Source organism: Neophocaena asiaeorientalis, unplaced genomic scaffold (genome assembly GCF_003031525.2).
Source record: "Neophocaena asiaeorientalis asiaeorientalis breed wild unplaced genomic scaffold, Neophocaena_asiaeorientalis_V1.1 scaffold45, whole genome shotgun sequence".
NCBI lineage: Eukaryota > Metazoa > Chordata > Mammalia > Artiodactyla > Phocoenidae > Neophocaena > Neophocaena asiaeorientalis.
Genome location: NW_020174642.1, coordinates 4690988 through 4711222, shown reverse-complemented (window position 1 = coordinate 4711222; position 20235 = coordinate 4690988).

The window sequence follows — 20235 nt, the reverse complement described above, 5'->3', positions numbered from 1 at the left end:
CATTCTCTTTCGTTTTGAGGGAGATGATTTGAAATGGAAAAATCTGATGGAAAATTTAAAATCTATTTGCAATACCATAAGAAAACATTAATCTCTGAATAAAAACAAAAGCTACTCGATTTAAAGGATAGATTGTTCCCTTGAGCTATGAGTTAAAGAGATCGAATGTTGGGAAGTCTGGTTAATGGTGAGAACAGACAATTTTTGGAAATGGGGAAAAAGTCTCCTGTTTATTACTACCTACTTGAGCAAATAAAGTTTCTCATCAATGATAACTCTAAAAAATTTGAAGAGATCATCTTAAAAAAGTCATCTTCATAGACAACAAATTTATGGTTACCAAAGAGCAAAGGGGAAGGGATAAATTAGGAGTTTGGGATTAACATATGCACTGCTATATATAAAATAGATAAACAACAAGGACTTGCTGTATAGCACAGGGAACTATACTCGATATTTTGTAATAACCCGTAAGGGAAAAGAATCTGAAAAATATAAATGTATATGTATGTATAACTGAATCGCTTTGCTATACACCTGAAACTAATACAACATTGTAACTCAACTACACTTCAATTAAGGAAAAAAAAAAAAGAAGAAAGCCTTAAAACAAAAGTCATCGTGATCAAGAATCGCCTGTATAGTTGGTCCTTACTATTCGTGGATTTCTATCTGTGAATTTGTCCAATCCATCCTCAAGGTGCTGTCACAGTCACCTGCAGACATGCGCAGAGTGGTCAAAATACGAGTCGGCCAACACTCAGGTTCCCAGCTGAGGTCAGAAAACAGGACATTCTGCCTTCTTGTTTCTTCTCCCGCCCTTTAAATAAGTGTCCTTATTGTGGTTTAGTTAGTGCCATATTTTTTGCCTTTTTGTTGTTGATTTTGCTCTTTGAAATGGCCCAAGCACAGAGCTGAAGTGCTGTCTAGTGTCCCCTAAGTACAAGAGGCTTTGATGCGTCTTATGGAGAAAATACTTCTGTTAAACATTTTTTTTTTTTTTTTTTTTTTTTTTTTGCTGAAGTGCACAGCATGCGGGGATTTTAGTTCCCTGACCAGGGATCGAGCCCCGGCCCACTGCAGTGAAAGCATGGAGTCCTAACCACTAGACCACCAGGGAACTCCCAGAAAATACCTGTATTAGAAAAGCTTTGTTCAGGCATGAGTCTGTCAGGGAGGAACAATAATTTCCCCTCCACTCTTCTGAGTTCTTAGCTGATACCCTTGTAATAAAAGATCCATAGGAGAAGGACGGACAGAAGTTTATTGACATGTGTACCTCATGTATACATGGGAGATACGTAGGGAAAAATGAGTAAGAATTCAGAATTAAATACCATCTTATAAGGAAAGGGGAGATGGATATAGGCCTCTTAGGGCAGAGTAAATGGTTTTCAGGAAAGATAAAGGAGCCCTTAGGAGACGAGATGGGAGGTATGATAGTTGGTGACAGTGTTTCTCTGGGTGTGGTGTCCACTTCCATTCTCTCCTCCTGTGGTAAGAGTCAATCTTCCTGGCTGATGACACTCCTGGGGAGGAGATTGATGACATTTTTGGAGGGTCTGTCTGGATAAGGGGCGTTCCCAGAAAGCCTGTTCCCACATTTGCTGTTTACAGCGCCTACAGCTCCAAATAGTCAATATACCCATATGGCATAGTTTGGGATGGCATGTACTGAACCCCTACAGACATATTTTGGAGTGGCATATTCTGCTACCTTCAAGTTTTAGTGCTGTTAGGCTGTGAGTTCAACACTGAATCAACAAAAAGTTACAACCAGAAAAAAGAAGGGGAAATTTGCCGATTTGTACATGAGGCCGCTCTGGAAAGTGCTCAGGTAAAACCTGTAGTGTGTATCGATGCTAAGGAAAAGATGGAAAGGTGGCTAAACTCAGGAATTTACAAGATGACGACTCATTTTTTTTTTTTTTATATTACACATAGTAGGTGCTCAAAACATGCTACCCCACCCAGTTCTCTGGAACTTTTGTCAGTCTGAGGATTTAGTTCTCACTGATCCTTATTCAAGGACATTCTATCATCTTTTTGATCATCCAACTTACTTGGCATAAATTCCAGCTAAATATATAGTTTCCTTCCTGGGAAAAGTTTTTATCATTTCTTCTTTTTCGGGTACATCACTTCTTTCTCCCTGCATACTCATGGTGAAATATCTGTTGAGTGTCTTAGTGGGAGTTGTGTGTGTTTTAATGTGGAAAAGATAACCGTTGTTAAAGCATAACCACAAAACCCTTATCTAACCTTAAAAAGATGAGCAGTTGCTAACCAAATATTGAGCCAGCATTTAAATTTCCACAATTGTCTCATTTAAAAATATTTTATTTGCCATAAGATCCAAATATGGTACATTCATCGCAATTGCTTAAATCTCTTAAGCTATGTTTCCAGCTGCAATTTTTGTTTTTTTGTAGCAGTTTATTTTTTGAAGACAGCAGGTGGTTGGTCCTGAGAAGCAAGTTTAGAGCTTTGAGATGCATACAGTCAGAGATATTTAACACTTGACCAAATATATGATGCCGGTCTAAAATATTTTTACAATAAGAAAAAAAGATTTTTAGGGACTTCCCTGGTGGCACAGTGGTTAAGAATCTGCCTGCCAGTGCAGGGGACATGGGTTTGATCCCTGGTCCGGGAAGATCCCACATGCCACGGAGCAACTAAGCCCACGTGCCACAACTACTGAGCCCACGTGCCACAACTACTGAGCCCACATGCCACAACTACTGAAGTCCACACGACTAGAGCCTGTGCTTCGCAACAAGAGAGGCCACCGCAATGAGAAGTCCGTGCACCACAATGAAGAGTAGCCCCCGTTCACCGCAACTAGAGAAAGCCTGCATGCAGCAACCAAGACCCAACGCAGCCAAAAATAATAAATTAATTTAAAAAAAAACTTTTATAATTATGATAGATGGTTGCTACTTTAAGCCACTAAGTATTGGGGTGGTTTGTTACATAACAATAGTTGATTTGTAGAATGACTTTTCCCTTTCTGGCTTCTGTAGTTACAGGAAGGTCCGCAGCAGGAGGTTGGAGGGAATTCTAAGGGCTAGTCCACTGGGTCCACCACAGTCACCCTTTCCTTCCTGATTTGTGAAACTTTTTATATTATTAAGGATATTAACTCCTATTTTTGAGGCTATAAATGCTTTCTCCAGTGTTTCGTCTGTATCTTCTCTGGTTTAGGCAGCTTCCTTCATACACAGACACTCCCAACATGTACGTGCACTAAATCAGTCTTTTGCTTTGTATCCATAGTTTCTTGTCCAGCTCCCATTTCTTGCAGTTCTGCTATGCAAATGTCCTCTTGTCACCTGCCAACATTCCTTCCAAAAATTCACCTAAATCTTTTAGGAACTCAGTCTCCAAAGAATCTTTTTAAAATCTTGGGTCTTGAATTTTTCAAAGTCAGGTGACTCCACAACAGGCAAAACTCAAGGGAGTTTCTGGTCAGTGGGCAGTGGGGACCATGCACCCTCTCATCTTACCTCCCTCATATCTGTCAGAAAGTGATCATATTGTAAAACTTTTACACTCTTATTTTTTAATTTATTTTTTTGAAGTATAGTTGAATTACAGTGTTGTGTTAACTACTGCTGTACAGCAAAGTGACTCATTAGTACACATACATACATTCTTTTTCATATTCTTTTCCATCATGGTTTATCATAGGATATTGAATAGAGTTCCCTGTGCTATACAGTAGGACCTCGTGTTCATCCATTCCATATATACCAGTTTGCATCTGGTAATCCCAACCTCCCACTCCTACTCTCTCCCACCCCCGTTTATTTTTTCTTAAGCCTTACTCAAGGACTAGTGTAATTACTATTGGCTCAACTGTTTTACCTTACTTAGATAAGCTTAATAAAAGTATTCTTCTAGCAAAATCGGCTAATTAGTGCAGAGTTCTCTGATTAATGGTTCATATTTAGCAAAGAGGTTATGGGTATTTGAAAACAGTCTATTCCTTTTACTGTTATGTAAGGAAACCTGTTCCCCTGTCATCCTGGCTTCAGTAACTATTAATACATGACACTCTTGTTTCATAAATACCTCTCTCCACCCCTTCCTCCTTCATCCCACAGGTTTGTTTTAAAATCAAAGACATGCTGTTTTCTCCTAAATATCCAATATATACCTCTAAAAGATAAGGACTCTTCTTTTTTTTATATTAAAAAATATTTTTTTAATAATTGTTTTAATCGATTTATTTATTTTTATTTATTTATTTTTGACCGCGTTGGGTCTTTGTTGTTGCACACAGGCTTTCTCTAGTTGTGGCGAGCAGGGGCTGCTCTTCGCTGCGGTGCGCCGGCTTTTGGTTGCGGTGGCTTCTCTTGTGGCTCGCAGGGTCTAGGCGCGTGGGCTTCAGTAGTTGTGGCACACGGACTCAGTAGTTGTGGCACGCGGGCTCTAGAGTGCGGGCTCAGTTAGTTGTGGCGCATGGGCTTAGTTGCCTCACAGCATGTGGGACCTTCTGGGACCAGGGATCAAACCCATGTCCCTTGCGTTGGCAGGTGGATTCTTAACCACTGAGCCACCAGGGAAGTCCCAAGGACCCATCTTAAAAATACAATGATCACACCCAAAGTTAGTAATTTGTCTGTATTGATTGTTCAGTCAGTGCTTAAATTTTCTTGATTGTCTCAATCATTTTAGAGTTTTGTTCAAACCAGGATTTAATCCAAGTTCATATCATCACATTGTGCTTCATCTATATGTCTCTTAAGTCTCTTTAACCTACGGCTCTCCTGTCCTACCACCCCAACTTAAAAAAAAAGAGGGCTTCCCTGGTGGCGCAGTGGTTGAGAGTCTGCCTGCCGATGCAGGGGACACGGGTTCGTGCCCCGGTCCGGGAGGATCCCACGTGCCGCGGAGCGGCTGGGCCCGTGAGCCATGGCCGCTGAGCCTGCGCGTCCGGAGCCTGTGCTCCGCAACGGGAGAGGCCACAGCAGTGAGAGGCCCGCGTACTGCAAAAAAAGAAAAAAAAAAAAAAAGAGAGAGAGAAACATGTCATTTGTCCTATAGAATTTCCCGCAGTCTGGAGATTGCCGATTGCTGCTCTTAGTATTCTTTGGCTTCCTTTATTTTCTGTAAACGAATAGTTCTGTATCTATAGGCATAATCAGGTTCAGGTTAAATTATTTAGTCTGACTCCTTCAAATATATATGTACTTCCATCAGGAGTGACATGATATCTGGTTATCTCTTTTCATGATTTATGATTGGGACATCTTAAATTAGAATATACCCCCTGAATCTTCAGTAGGTAATGAACCAGACAGCCCATAATTTCAGCCCCCTTGTAGGTAAAGCACACACACACACTAACTCTCCTGGCTTGCCTACACACTCACACACCACGGCTTTCTCATGCCCAGAGAAGTAACAACAGGGCAACAGGAGGACCCAAGGGAAGGACGGCCTGGATGAGGCTCCAGGTGATAGAATAAGAGCAACAGACTCAGGTGTGAGTGTGTGGACTGATGAACAAAGTAAAAACACATGGAACTGGAAGGAAGGGAGCCCCATCTTGAGATGTTTCGTACAACCACATTGAAGTCAACTTTTTCTAAATTGTGCTTCAACCCAGCCAAGCAATAAATACTAATTTTATCAGTTGATTCACGCAGATTTGGTTTTCACTAAATATATGAATTTATCTTCTCTTCCTCCAACTCATTATAGTCCGTACTTTATAAAGGTTAATGGTCAACCCTTGCAAGAGCTTAAAAAATTATTTTCCATAATTTCCTACAGAATGAGAAATACAGAGTTTCCTAATACAACAGGGAAGTAAGATTTTAGACATGAAAGATTATCTTTATATTGAAACGCATTAGGGAAAAAGTCTTGGGGTCAAATACAGCCGGATGTGAACTAGTAATTTAAATAATTTATCAATGATATATCATAATGTAATTATGGCTAAATATTATTTTATTTCATTTAAGCTCTGTGAGATGAGTCTTATTGCTCCCATTTTATAGATGAGAAAATTGAAAAGTAGGAGTTAAATTACTCATCTGTGAGTCTGTTTTAGATGAAACATTTTAATCTTTCATATAGTAGCACTTTCTTACTTGATCTCATTCTGTAGAATAACTGCTTTAAATGTTTTCAAGGAGTAAACATATTTAAAAATCAAATTCACTCTTAAAAGATAGATTCCCCACATTTGGAGAAATTAAGGAGATGCATATAAGCCTAGAAAAAAACTCAGAGGAGTTCCAAAAAAGCTGACCAGCGGAAGCAGTCCTGTGATCAGTCCATGGCTTGCCGAGGTGATTACTTGAAGAAGAAAAACTTATTTGTATTGAAAAGTACGGTTATTGTGACATCTGGCTAACACTCTCCAATAATATTCTCTCCTTCTTCCTTTCATTAATAGAAACTCATTTAGGTTATTATCATGGAGACTTTTCTAATGTATATAAAACCAGAGACAAAGGGGAATGTGGGGTTCATTATATACCAACGACTTTTACCAGTTGTCAACTCATGACCAATGTTTCCTTCATTTCCTCACCTATTTAATCTTCCTTTTAACTGAATTAAAAAAAATTTTTGATATATAATTCACATACCATATAACTTCACTCATTTGGAGTATACAATTCAATGGCTTTTAGTGTATTCACAGACATTCACAAATATCACCACAATCAACTTGAGAACATTTTTATCACATCGGAAAGAAACCCTGTACCGGTATCAGTCACTCCCCATCTCCCGCTAATTGCACAAGCCCTAGGCAGCCACCAATCTACTCTCTGTCTCAATAGATTTGCTTATTTTGGACACAGTACAAATGAAACTGTACGATACGTACTCTTTCGTGACTGGCTTCTTTCACTTAGCCTAATGTTTTCAAGGTCTGTCCATGTTGTAGCATGTATCAGTACTTGGTTCCTTTTTATTGTCAAATAATATCCCATACCATGGATATCACATTTTATTCATTCAACTCTTGGAGTTGATGCTTGGAGTTATTTCTACTTTTGTTTTTTTTTGCGGTACACGGGCCTCTCACTGTTGTGGCCTCTCCCGTTGCGGAGCACAGGCTCCGGACGTGCAGGCTCAGCGGCCATGGCTCACGGGCCCAGCCGCTCCGCGGCATGTGGGATCTTCCCAGTCGGGGCACGAACCTGTGTCCCCTGCATCGGCAGGCGGACTCTCAACCACTGCACCACCAGGGAAGCCCTATTTCTATTTTTTGATTTTTACGAATAATGCCACCGTGAACCTTTATGTACAAGTTTTTGTGTGGATGTATGTTTTGATTTTACTTGGGTATATACCTAGGACTGGAATTACTGGGTCATTGGGTGATTCTAGGTTTAGCTACATGAGGAGCTACCAAATTGTGTTCCACAGAAGCTGCACCATTTTACTTTCCAACCAGCAGTGTGTGAGGGTTCCAAATTCTCTGCATGCTCACCAACACATGTTATTGTCTGTCTTGTTTTTTTTTTTTTTTTTGCGGTACGCGGGCCTGTCACTGATGTGGCCTCTCCCGTTGCGGAGCACAGGCTCCGGATGCGCAGGCCTAGCGGCCATGGCTCTGCTCCGCGGCATGTGGGATCTTCCCGGACCGGGGCACGAACCCGCGTCCCCTGCATCGGCAGGCGGACTCTCAACCACTGCGCCACCAGGGAAGCCCTATTGTCTGTCTTTTTATTCTAGGCACCCTATGGGTATGAAGTGGTATCTCATTGTGGTTTTTGGATTTGTGTTTCCCTATGGCTAATAACTTTGAGCATGTTTTCATGTGCTAATTGGCCATTTGTATATCTCCTTTGGAGAAACATCTATACAAATCCTTTTTTTTTATTTACACTTTTTTTTAATGTTAATTTTTATTTTTTTTGGCTGCGCTGCGTGGCGTGCAGGATCTTACTTCCCCAAACAGGATTGAACCCAGGCCCTTGGCAGTGAGAGCACAGAGTCGTAACCACTGGACCACCAGGGAAGTCCCAGAAACGCAACAGATTTCTGTATATTAATCTTGTATCCCGTAACATTGCTGAATTCGTTTATTAGTTCTAACAGATTGGGGGTAGAGGCTTTAGGGTTGTCTACGTAGAGTATCTTGTTATCTGCAAATAGTGCCAGTTTTACCTCTTCCCTTCCAATCTGGATACCTTTTACTTCTTTTTCTCCTCTGCCCCTTTTTCGTAAGGACACCTGTGGTGGCATATAGGGCCCACTTGGATAATCCAGGATAAGCTCTTCCTCTTGAGATCTTTAGTTTAATCACATCTTTTGCCACATAAGGTAATACGCAGTCTGGGAATATGGAAGTGAATGTACCTCTGGAGGGGCATTTTTAAGCCTGTCACAGAGGTTTGTGAAATAAACCAAACAGAAAAGTTCATATGTAATTCTCTGTTGCTAGCGTAAGAAGACAAATCCAGTAGCTTAGCTCCAAGGATCGGGGTAAGTTTCTACTTTGTCTTCAAGAATCTACTGGAGTGGGCTTCCCTGGTGGTGCCGTGGTTAAGAATCCACCTGCCGGCTCAGGGGACACGGGTTCAAGCCCTGGTCTGGGAAGATCCCACATGGCACGGAGCAACTAAGCCCGCGTGCCACAACTACTGAGCCTGCGTTCTACAGTCCATGAGCCACAACTACTAAGCCCGCACACCACAACTACTGAAGCCGGCGTGCCTAGAGCCAGGGATCTGCAACAAGAGAAGCCACCGCAATGAGAAGCCTGCGCACCGCAACGAAGAGTAGCCCCCGCTCGCCGCAACTAGAGAAAGCTCGCACGCAGCAACGAAGACACAACTCAGCCAAAAATAAATAAATAAAATAAATAAATTTATTTAAAAAAAAAAGAATCCACTGGACCTCTCCAAACCAACATCTCTCTGTTGCTAACTCTGGTTGTTGGCTGGGCCCCCAGACCCTCCCGAAGGCAGTGGGCAGAGGGCCACGAGCTCTGTGAGGAACATCCAGCCACCCACTGGCTCTTCAGCATCCAAGAACACAGGGGACCACTCTCTGAATGCTTCAGAGATTGTGAATCGGGAAGAGCCTGGAAGAGAGGGAAACTTCCATTCTCTTCTGCTGCCCCCTCCATCCCCCCAACTTGGTAAATCCCTTCCTTGGTGGTTAAAAAGGGCTTCCCCTGCTGGGCCAGCCCTTCTCTCTGTGCAAGGGCAGCCAACTGAGGTCTGGTGCCAGCTGGGAAGCTGCCTAGAATGTTTTGCAGCCTGGCGAGCTGCCTGCGAGCGAGGCCGTCCCACACCATGGCCCTGGGAGCTTGGGCCTGCAGAGATAGTTGGAATTGTACAAAAAGAGTGACACATAACACCGCATCTTCCTTCACAGGCAGACCATGATGACCTCTCCATGCAGCAAATGAAGCCCTCTCTCCCAGACCAAGGCCACTCCCTGGGAACAACCCCAGATGCTCCTGTGTGATGGGAAAGAAGATTGGGGGACCCCTGGGGCCTGGCTGAGACCATAACTTACAAAAGGCTGAACTGAGGAAACTGGATTTCTCCATTCACACTAGCCCGAAAGACCATGAAAAACAAAGGCTTGATTGTTAACACTCATGTAGCCTTTTGGCCTCTGGCCATGAAGCTGAGGACAGAGGCTGTTTATTGCTGCCATGCATTTTGAAGCTCCCTGAGTTGATAACCGGAGCTCCTTCAGGACAGCTGTTCATGCTTCTCCCCTAATTCTCTATGAAAGCAGCCAAGGTGGGGAAAAAATTTTGCACTGGGGAGAAATAGAATTCCAACAACAAAAATAGTTAGTTCTTTCTCTGAGACTGACCCCAGTCATTGTATCTATTGAAAACTTCTAAATGGAGCCTCTAAACAGGGTCCTGGAAGAGATTTTAGCGATCAAGGAAGAATTTTTGCACATGTCTAGAAGCCTCAGACGATCATGGATCAAATCTGAGGCAAAGAGTTCCTAGGACTCAAAAAAAATCTTAAAGCTACTACATATGAAAATGAGCTAATGAGCACGACTGAAGCATAGGTCTGTCAAAATAGATGTGACGGTGAAATCTGCATCAAGAGAGGCTTGGGTCTTCTGGGGCCAGTTCTGGTGCAGCCATGTGGTGTCACTGCGTTAGAGGCATGCAAATCTCTGAGGCTGTCCCTGGGAGGACTCAGTTTATTTGCTCAATTTTCTTTTTTTTTTGCGGTACGGGGGCCTCTCACTGTTGTGGCCTCTCCCGTTGCGGAGCACAGGGTCCGGACGCGCAGTCTCAGCGGCAATGGCTCACGGGCCCAGCCGCTCCGCGGCATGGGGGATCTTCCCGGACCGGGGCACGAATCCGTGTCCCCTGCATCGGCAGGCGGACTCTCAACCACTGCGCCACCAGGGAAGCCCTATTTGCTCAATTTTTGAGCTGATTAATGGGGAGGGTAGGCTGGCCTCACAATACTCTGGAGCCAGAGCATGCAGTGATGTTGGAGATGCCTTGGAAAATGGCTCTCATTGTGCTGCAGGCTAGTGATGGGAGCAAAGCCCAGCTGAGTGGTAAATTCCTGGGTCAATAAGAACACAGAGTCCTAGCCAGCAGCACAAAGATCTGGAAGAATGTGACTTGGGAGGAATCCAAGAACGGCTGAAAGAGATTGATTCTAAAAGAGCCACCGTGCCTGGGATGGTGGTAGCCTGGTGGTCATGGGGGCAGATAATGTCGGAGCAGTGGGTAGAGGCCCCTGACTGCTGGTTGTAGAACTGGAGGCCCTGACTGTGCAGGGGAGCAAGTGGGGCAGTCTGAAGCATCTTTCACAGAGCTGGGGCCCGGAGTTCATTTCTGGGTTTGACCCCTAGAATCTCCTTGGCACTGATAACCCCAATCTCCTGCTAGTACTGAAAACACGAGCCTGGTTGGCATGGAGACCTGGGCAGAAAACCCACTGGGCACCTCTGGTCCGTGGGGAAGTAGTTGCTGGAGATGGAGCCTGTGAACGTCAGAATGGTGATCTTCATGCTCAGGTCAGCCTGTGCGTCTTGATGGAGCAGACGAGCTGGCCTAGAGCAGCAGCAAACCCCGGTGTTTTGGTGAGATGTCACCTGCTGGGCCAAAGACTTCTTTCTTGAGCCGAAGCTGGCCGCTGATGCGCTGTGTCTACTAGTCACCTGGATGAGAAGCTTCTTGTGAGGGACAATGGCTTGAGAGGTTGAGGCCTCCAAAAGCTGGTCTTGACGGCACTGACCTAAAGTGACCCTTGCAGTTTGGATCAACTATCTGAATTCTGCTGCTGGGTTACCTGTCCTGAAGCAGATGCTCCTGTTTGGGAGGGTGAGGTTACTCTGTCCCAAACGCCATGCCGTAATGATGATGTTTCTCGGACCCAAATAGCAACAGGCTGGGTCAGGCCTCCTTTGGAGCCTAGAACACTGTTCTGAAGCTTCTGTTCATACTGGTCAAAAACACTGAGAGTTCAGTAATTTTCCTTGTTGGTTTTTTTTTGTACCTTGTAGTGAATGACGGTCCACAACATTAGGTGGACTTCATAAGCTGGGTTCAGAGCTGTGTTCTCCCAAATCAGCAACCGGAATCCTGCAGGATATGTGTTCCTGTAGATTGCCTCCTGGATTTGTGTTTTCTGTTTGAAACTTGTGGTCTTCCTCCTGAATTCCAGGATAGTTTCCCTGTGCTCGGTCATCCTCTCCTTCTGAGAGATGCAAGTTAATGTATAGATTCCAAGAATTTGAGAATCCTTGAGGTGACGTGACCACCAGTTGACCCTCCAGATGGACCCAGGCCATCTGGGGCTCCCGCCCCCTCCCCTGTCCATGGAATGTACACTCTGCCCACCGTCCGCACAGTGGGAGCTGTTTTCGGGGACACAGCCGAGAGAGTAAAAGGTGTGGAGACCACCTGCACTGTGCACACAATTGAACCCGGTTAAAGCCTCTACAGAAATTTTTAAGATACTGTCAGGTGGGTGCTGAGATCTACTCACCTTACAGCCCAAGACAAGCCTTGAAAGCAAGTTCCTTTGCTTATTAAACCTGCCACCTACCAATCTGGAGTGCTTCGCCTCCTTCTTTGGTTTCTCCTTGCCCTCTGAGTACCGGGGCCAGTTTGCAAACCAACACTTTCCTAGAAGCTGTCTGCTTCTGTGTCCTTTATAACTGTCTGGTCAAAGACCAGCTATGCCAAGGGCCTAGTTATATTTCCGGGGGTAGCTGCTCTTCAAGGCTTTTAGCAAGGCTGTGCCTGAAGGGCAGCAGTGCTTTAGGGACACTGAGCTTGGACATGGGATTGGGAGACCAGCATCAGTCAGCACTAATAATGGGAATAACGACGGCAGCGTCAGGTCCCACAGCACAATGTTGCCTCATCCCACCTCCAGTGACCTTCCTATCTCTGGTGTTTCTACCTGTGTGTCCTTCCCCCGCTACACACACACACAATTCTCACCCACCCACGAGGCACGTGATATTACATGAAAGAGAAAGATGGGAGCAGTGACTTGGAGTCATAGTTTATGACTTCTTGAAGTCATAGCTTAAAAAAGTAGTCACAGTTTAAAAAAATCAGTTACTTTAACTTACATTATCGTATCTCCTACTTTTGTGGGTTTGCATTGGTGATTTATAATCCAGTGGTTTCAATGCTTTTTCTCCAGCATTACTAGGAGATGCACTATGCCTCCATTACTGACAGGGGCTACTGCACTCGTGTTTCTCAGTTTTGAGCTGCATAGCAGGATCTTGTTAGAGACTGGGGCAAGTGAGTAAATATGCTATTTCAGAAAACCACTTTCCCATTCATATACTCCCCATCCCAGAATCACTGGCCATAAAGAGTATGGAGGAAAGCTAGTTTAAGGGAATAAAAAGCCCTATTTACTTTTTCCTGACTATCACCCAATGAGCTGTCAAAGACCCCATATGGGACCATCAGAGAAACTTGTGGTCATTAAAAAAAATAATAAAAACCTAAGTTTGAAAACTTGTATATATTTTTTTTTGCGGTACGCGGGCCTCTCACCGCCGTGGCCTCTCCCGCTGCGGAGCACAGGCTCCGGACGCGCAGGCCCAGCGGCCATGGCTCACGGGCCCAGCCGCTCCGCGGCATGTGGGATCTTCCCGGACCGGGGCACGAACCCGTGTCCCCTGCATTGGCAGGCGGATTCTTAACCACTGCGCCACCAGGGAAGTCCCAAGAGCCTTGTTTTTACCAAATTTTCTCATGCCATTGTTTTCCAGATCTCTTAAAGCACACTTAAAGATCCCTTTAAGGGTGGAAATGCAGCATTCTTTCTCTAAAATTGAGAAGGCATTAATATGACCAGGATGGCTATTTTTTAACCCAATGCCAGTCCAATCTTGTGAATTTCTCAGGCAAGGAGATGTTTGGCCTTAGTGACACTGTCTGGTTCTCAGTCATTCTCTGAACCAGAGCATGTAGGGGTTTTTGCACCACTTTTTGGACCTTCTTTAAGGTGTGAACTAGGTATGCCTGAGGACAGAATAAAGCACCCCAGAACTGTTCCTCACAGGTTAAGATTTCTGGTTTTAAACTGAGGCTCGCATTTTTCTCTTTCTTGAATTAAGATGCCTAAAGACTGCTTTTTCTTAGAGGGGAAATCAATAGGCCAAATGTACCCAGAGTAATACCAGGGAATTTCCTGAGAGTAGGCATTAGTTTATTGAGATGGTGAGTACCTGTCCAATTTGTGGGCAGTAGCCAATAGGCTTTTGCTTTTGGTAGAACAAATCCAAGGTCAGACATTTGGGGGCACCCAATGACTCACTGTTGTGGCCAAAATACCCCGATGAGGTTGTCTGATTAGGTCCTACAGCTTTGAGACAAGACAACAAGTGTAGCTGAGTACCATTCAGAGAGATATACAGTAGAGATCAGAGGGTAGAGCCATGGTCAAGGAGACTGGCTTTTCCTTGTAGGATCTGTAAGAGAGATACAGATCTCTCTACTTGCATAATAAGTCTCTTACCATTTAATCTCTTACCAAACTCGACTTGTGAGTTTTGTTGAAGTGCTAATTGCTATGAGAGATACCTATATTTCATTTGAATGGAGACAGAAAATTCCCATTCTTTGGGTGACATGATAGAAGGTTTTAGATTTTTGGCTATCTGGCTTGTTATAATAGTGGCCATCTATAAAATCACACAGGAGTTAAGTTCTACCACCCAGAAATCAACTGATTCACTACAAGAGATTGGTACTATAGGAAACTGGGTGACATTCAAAGGAAAGTGGATATAAAGCCAATGTTTGGTTAAATTATATGTTTAAGTCATGGAGTGACTAGGGTGCAAACAACAGCATTAAGAGTAGGGGCCTAGGGGCTTCCCTGGTGGTACAGTGGTTGAGAGTCCGCCTGCCAATGCAGGGGACACGGGTTCGTGCTCTGGTCCGGGAAGATCCCACATGCCATGGAGCGGCTGGGCCCGTGGGCCATGGCCGCTGAGCCTGCGCGTCCGGATGGCGACACAGGTTCGTGCCCCGGTCCGGGAGGATCCCACATGCCACGGAGCGGCTGGGCCCGTGAGCCATGGCCACTGAGCCTGTGCTCCGCAACAGTGAGAGGCCCGCGTGCCCCCAAAAAAAAAAAAAAAAAAAGAATAGGGGCCTAAATGGGTGCCATAGTTAGGAGGCAACAAATATCTACTCACTATCCAGAATCTTAAGGCAGCAGAGAGAGAAAAAATAACTAGGTAAAGAAATAATGAAACATGTGAAGACATGAGTGACAGTGTTCTAGGCATTTGCGATCTAGTTCTAATGTCTAGGGTGGAAGGTCTACTTCACATTGACTTGAGGCCATAGGTTCCTCAGGTTGTTGGCGTCTGAAGGATTCTTAAGAATCTTTAGTCTGAGATCTCCAGTTCAGACGGCTTTTCATTGGTGTAAGGTAGCGTTTTGTCTTCTTAACTGGGTGATGCGAGTCTGAGGATCAACTCTTTGTAATCTGATTGTAGTGTGGTGGTTGGCAGAACCCGGTAGGAGCCTTTGCATCAGGTTTGGGAGCTCCTTCCTCTGAGGTCCCTTCTAGAGGCCCAGGTCTCGGGTTTCAGGTCGTCCTAGGAAGTGATTAGGAGGAGGTGAGCAAAGGCTGCCGGAATCTGACAGTCTTATCGCCAACAGACAGCTCAAAAATAAACAAAATAGGACCAAAATGTATCCCAAACCCTTTGAAGGCAATAATCCTGTCAAGTCCATTTGGAAATGCTCTGAGGGATGCTAAAGCCTGGGCTTTTGTCCACGTCCCATCTTTGCAGTTTCCCAGCACTTTGGGTAAAAGATGAGGCATGTGCTACAAACCTCCTTGGTCGCTTTAGTAAATTCCCCACCAACACTGACCAAGGACGGTAGCCAACCTCATGTAAAGACCTCCCAGGGTTCCTTTTGAGGTCTTCGGGCACCAAGAGCCTACCCTGAGGGCACTAGGGATCATTCTCTAACCACCTTCAGTCACGTCTTTCCTGAGATCTTTTTTCCAATTTCAGAGCCACTTTCTGACATTCGGTGTGTTGGTCACTTTGAGCTAGTCCAGATATTTGACTCTGAGAAGCTATAAGGACCGTGAGTTTAGTAAGGGCCACCTGCTCGGTATGGTGTCCATCCAGAGCTTTTCTTTTGTGCTTCAGGTTCTTTTATTGAGTATGTTTCTGTCTTTCTAGTAGCCATTTCCATAGAAAACATCAGGGCTTTTAGGAGCTTCTTAATCTACTAGTGACCATTTTACATTTGACTTCCTGCAGATATCATGAACCTTCACCGTTTCCAGAACATCCCCAAATCATACCAACCAACTCAAAGACATACAGGTTTTCAATATATGTATTATTAACATATATTTTATCCACTGCCAATCAGCAAGCTCTAGTGATGTGACAAGTTTAAGTAGATTCTTCTGTTTTAAGTAGAGGGTCTCTTCTAAAGATTAGTTAAAATCTGTTATAGTACGTACAGCCTGTGCATTTCCTGTTTCAATTCCACAAACAATGTCAAATATGGACTTTCTATGGCAGTCTCCAACAATTCTGCTTGAGGGATAGATGGTTCCCGAACCATCAAAGCAGAGGTTTACATCAGAGGGTTCTCCTTATTAGCTAAAGGACAAGTGTGTTAGGGGTTAAGAAAATACAATTGCAGATATAAATGGGTGAGGGAGAAAGTCATAAAATCTCATGGGAGGTGGGTGTGGTTGCTGAGAAATATTGACTATGTTCAACGAGCAGAAGGAACTGTATGGCATGAGGGACCATTACGCTAAAAGGAGATCCTGGGGGTAAGTTGGTGGGTCTCCCGATTCTTGGGCTGCCGTTGCTGCTGCCCTGAGGCACGTGAATGAGCCTTTGCCACTGGATCAAGAAAAAGGCTGGCATAAGTTTTTGCCTCAAGTCCTCAGGATGCTGGGTAAAAGTTGGAAGGCTTTGTGTGTGACTGAATGAATGGAGAGCCATTGTGGAAGTCGTCGGAAGGCTAGCATTAGGTTACAAAATGCCTTCTCACGTTTGGGTCCCTGTATCCATTGCCCACGGCTTCTGTAACAAATGACTCCAAACTTGGTAACTTGCACCGACAAAAATCTATTCTCCCGCAGTTTTAGAGGCCATAAGTCTGAAGTCAAGTTGTTGGCTGTGTTCCTTCAGAAGGCTCTAGAGTAGAATCTCTCCTTGGCTCTTTCAGCTTCTGGTGGCTGCAGACATCCCTTTGCTTGTGGCTGCATCACTCCCATCTGTGCCCTTCTTCACATGACCTTCTTTTCTCTCTGTGTGTCAATACTCTGTGTCTCTTATAAGGACACTTGTCATTGGATTTAGGTCCCAACCAGATAATCTGGGATAATCTCATCTCAAGATTCTTAACTAAATTATATCTGTAAAGACTTTTTTACCAAGGAAGGTCACAATCACAGGTTCTGGGATGTGGACCTCACTTTGGGGGGGCCACCGTTGAATACACTACAACTTTGGGGGGCCACCGTTAAATACACTAGTGCTCTCGAGAACAGGGTGCTATGACATTGAGGACTTCGTTTAAATCAGAGAAATGTGGTGATCACAAAAAAGTTAGGAACTCACTTTACAATAGCCAGTGTGACCCCAAATCTTCTTTAATTGTCTTTTACTATCAAGACAGGGCAGCTCTGAAGGGCTTATAATGAACCTTCCTGGGCTAGGCTTATGTATTGTGGTTTGTTTCTGCCAAGATTATACTTTACCTCTAGAAACTTTACATCCTTTGTGGAAAAAAATAATAAGTAGGTAAATTAATCTGTTTTGGAGCTTATCTTAATCCTTAGAACATAGCAAAATGCCACAGACATACTGGAGAAGAGAGAAATCCTAGAGAAATTTAAGGTTTTTAAGATCTGAATTTAAAACTTGTAAAAAGTAGAAGGGGCTTCTTCTGTAAACTCTTGGGGGCATAACTGTTGTCCTTCCCTGGAGAAGGCAAACAGGCATTGGTATCTTAATCTAGATGGTAGAGCCACGTCTTGGCTATTGTAAATAGCGAGCACTTGGGTTTTATAAAGCTTTGTTTTGTTTTGGTGAGGAGTTAGTCACGGGGGGAATTTATTTTCGGCTGTGTTGGGTCTTCGTAGCTGCGTGGGCTTTCTCTATTTTGAGAGCGCAGGCTCAGTAGTTGTGGCGCATGGGCTTAGTTGCTCTGCAGCATGTGGGATCCTCCCAGACCCCGAACCCGTGTCTCCTGCATTGGCAGGCGGACTCTTAACCACTGTGCCACCAGGGAAGCCCATCATGGGGGGAATTTAAAGGCAGGAATCATTTAGCCTGGGATGAGGGCAGAGACTGATAAGAATTTGTAAATTAGACCAGTTGCTGAAATAGTCTGGCTTACAGTTTGTCAACAGTCTTCTCTCTTGAACACAAAACCAAGCAAGCTCTTGCTGAGCCCAGTGGGAAGGAGCTTGGGCTCCACTGGCAGAACTCAAGCAGAAGCCAGAGGTCCAGAATCTCCAGAAGTTACAGAACAATTTTGTGAATTGTTTTTGTTATATCGCCATGTCGCCCGCATGGCTCTACCATCAACCTCTTTACCCTGAGTTAATATACTGCCACTAGAGCATGTTAGTTAACTCAACCCACAGAGCACAAAACCTCTCTTGTTCCCAACAATTCTTCCTCCTTGATCTCTTTGCAGTGGATTGACCTTGTTTAGGCCCTGCATTTCAGAAATGACACGGGTCACTGATGGGCAAGAGATCAGCCCATCTTCCTGCAGCTGCTTCAAGTCACCTGCTCCTGGATGGAGGTCCATGTGGTACCCTCTCCTTTCTTTCTTTTTTTAAAGTTTTTATTGAAATATAATTGATTTACGAAGTTGTGTTAGTTTCAGGTGTACAGCAAAGTGATTCAGATATATATATATTTTATATGTACATATATATGATTCTTTTCCATCATAAGTATTAGCCTCTCCTTTCCTGAACTTCCTGAAGAGCCAACAGCATTCTCTACCACTGGATAGCATGTCCCATCTGGAGGGAGAGGTGGGGACGCTACCACATAGACCAAAAGCACACACAAAAGAAGAGGCATGATTGCTGGTTATTGTGTCCCTTGGCTGAAGACAAGGAACTTCCTGAGCTCTCTGTTCTCCAACAGCAACACCTCAGTACAGCCAGGAATCCTAGGGATAGCTGTCACCAAGAGACGCCAGAGGTTTTTTTTTTTTTTTGCGGTACACGGGCCTCTCACTGTTGTGGCCTCTCCCGTTGCGGAGCACAGGCTCCGGATGCGCGGGCTCAGCGGCCATGGCTCACGGGCCCAGGCGCTTCGCGGCATGTGGGATCTTCCCGTACCGTGGCACGAACCCGCGTCCCCTGCATCGGCAGGCGGACTCTCAACCACTGCGCCACCAGGGAAGCCCACGCCAGAGGTTTTTACATCTGTGCTGTCTGGGGTGATCTGTCAAACCTTACACTGAATCACAAATGTGGCCTGTTTGCTAAACAGGCAAGGAACGTGCGTGTCTTACTTTCCTGGGGCTTCCGAAACGTCACAAACTGGGCAGCTTAAAACCACAGAAATCTATTCTCTCAAAGTAAGTCTGAAATCAAGCTGTCTGTAGCACTGTTCTCCCTCCGACGTTTCTAGAGGAGGACGCTTCCTTGCCTCTTCCGCCTTCTGGTGGCGGCAGGTGTTTATTCACTTGGGGCTGCATCACTCCGATCACGGCCTCTGTGGTCACAATGCCTCCTCTTCTTGTTTTTCAAAACTTGCTCCGTCTTGATCTTATAAGGGTACCTGCGTGATGGCATTTAGAGGCCACCCAGATAGTTCAGGATAATTTGCTCAGAATTCTAACTTAATCACACCTTTTGCAATATAAAGTAATATTTATCCTTTTGCCATACGTATTAGTCAATTAATCAGGATTTTCCAAGAAAATAGACCAATCGTGTGTGCGTGTGCGTGTCTGTCGTGTGTGTGTGTATGTGTGTGCATGTGTGTGCACATATAGAGAGTGAGAGGGAAGGAGAGAGGGAGGAAGGGAGGTGGCGACAGAGTTTAAGGACGTTTAAGGAATTGACTCACACAATTACAGAGGCTGGCAAGTACACAATCATCAGGGTCGGCCAGCAGGCTTGAGAGTGACATCAGTAAGATGGCAGAATAGGAAGTCCCCGCCCTCATTTCCCTACAGAAACACCAATTTGACAGAGGACCGGAATCTAGTTTCAGTACTCCAGAGGAGCCCAGAACTGAGAGAAGCTGCGATGCAACGCATAAGAAGAGCGATTTCACTTTATGCACCTCAGCCCTCCCCTAAGCCAGCACAGCTCAGCGCTGAGCGAGATGGCCATGACCCTCGAATTCTCCCTTGTGGGGGAAGATGGAATGTAGTGTGCCTCAAATGTTCTGCTCTTTCAGTGCACTGCCCGAGGGGCCAGCTTTTTCCTTGCCTCACATGGAGTGCTGACGGAACCAGGATAGTTGGGACACCTGGGTGCAGTTCAGGACAAAGGAAAAGGGGCGGGGATTTGGTGTGACTGGCACAGCTCTGTGAGATTGAGAGAAGGTGCAGAACCTGAAGCTTCTCCACAGGGAAGAAGGAAGAGGCATGGACCATGCCTCCAATATCCCGGCCCGCAGCAGTGCAGCAGTCAGACACCAGAGAAAGACGAGATTTCGGGTTCCTGGAGGGCGGGAGTAGAAACCAATAAGTCCTCTAATTTGGAATCTACACACACAAGTCCAGAGAAGGCCCCTCCATAGAAA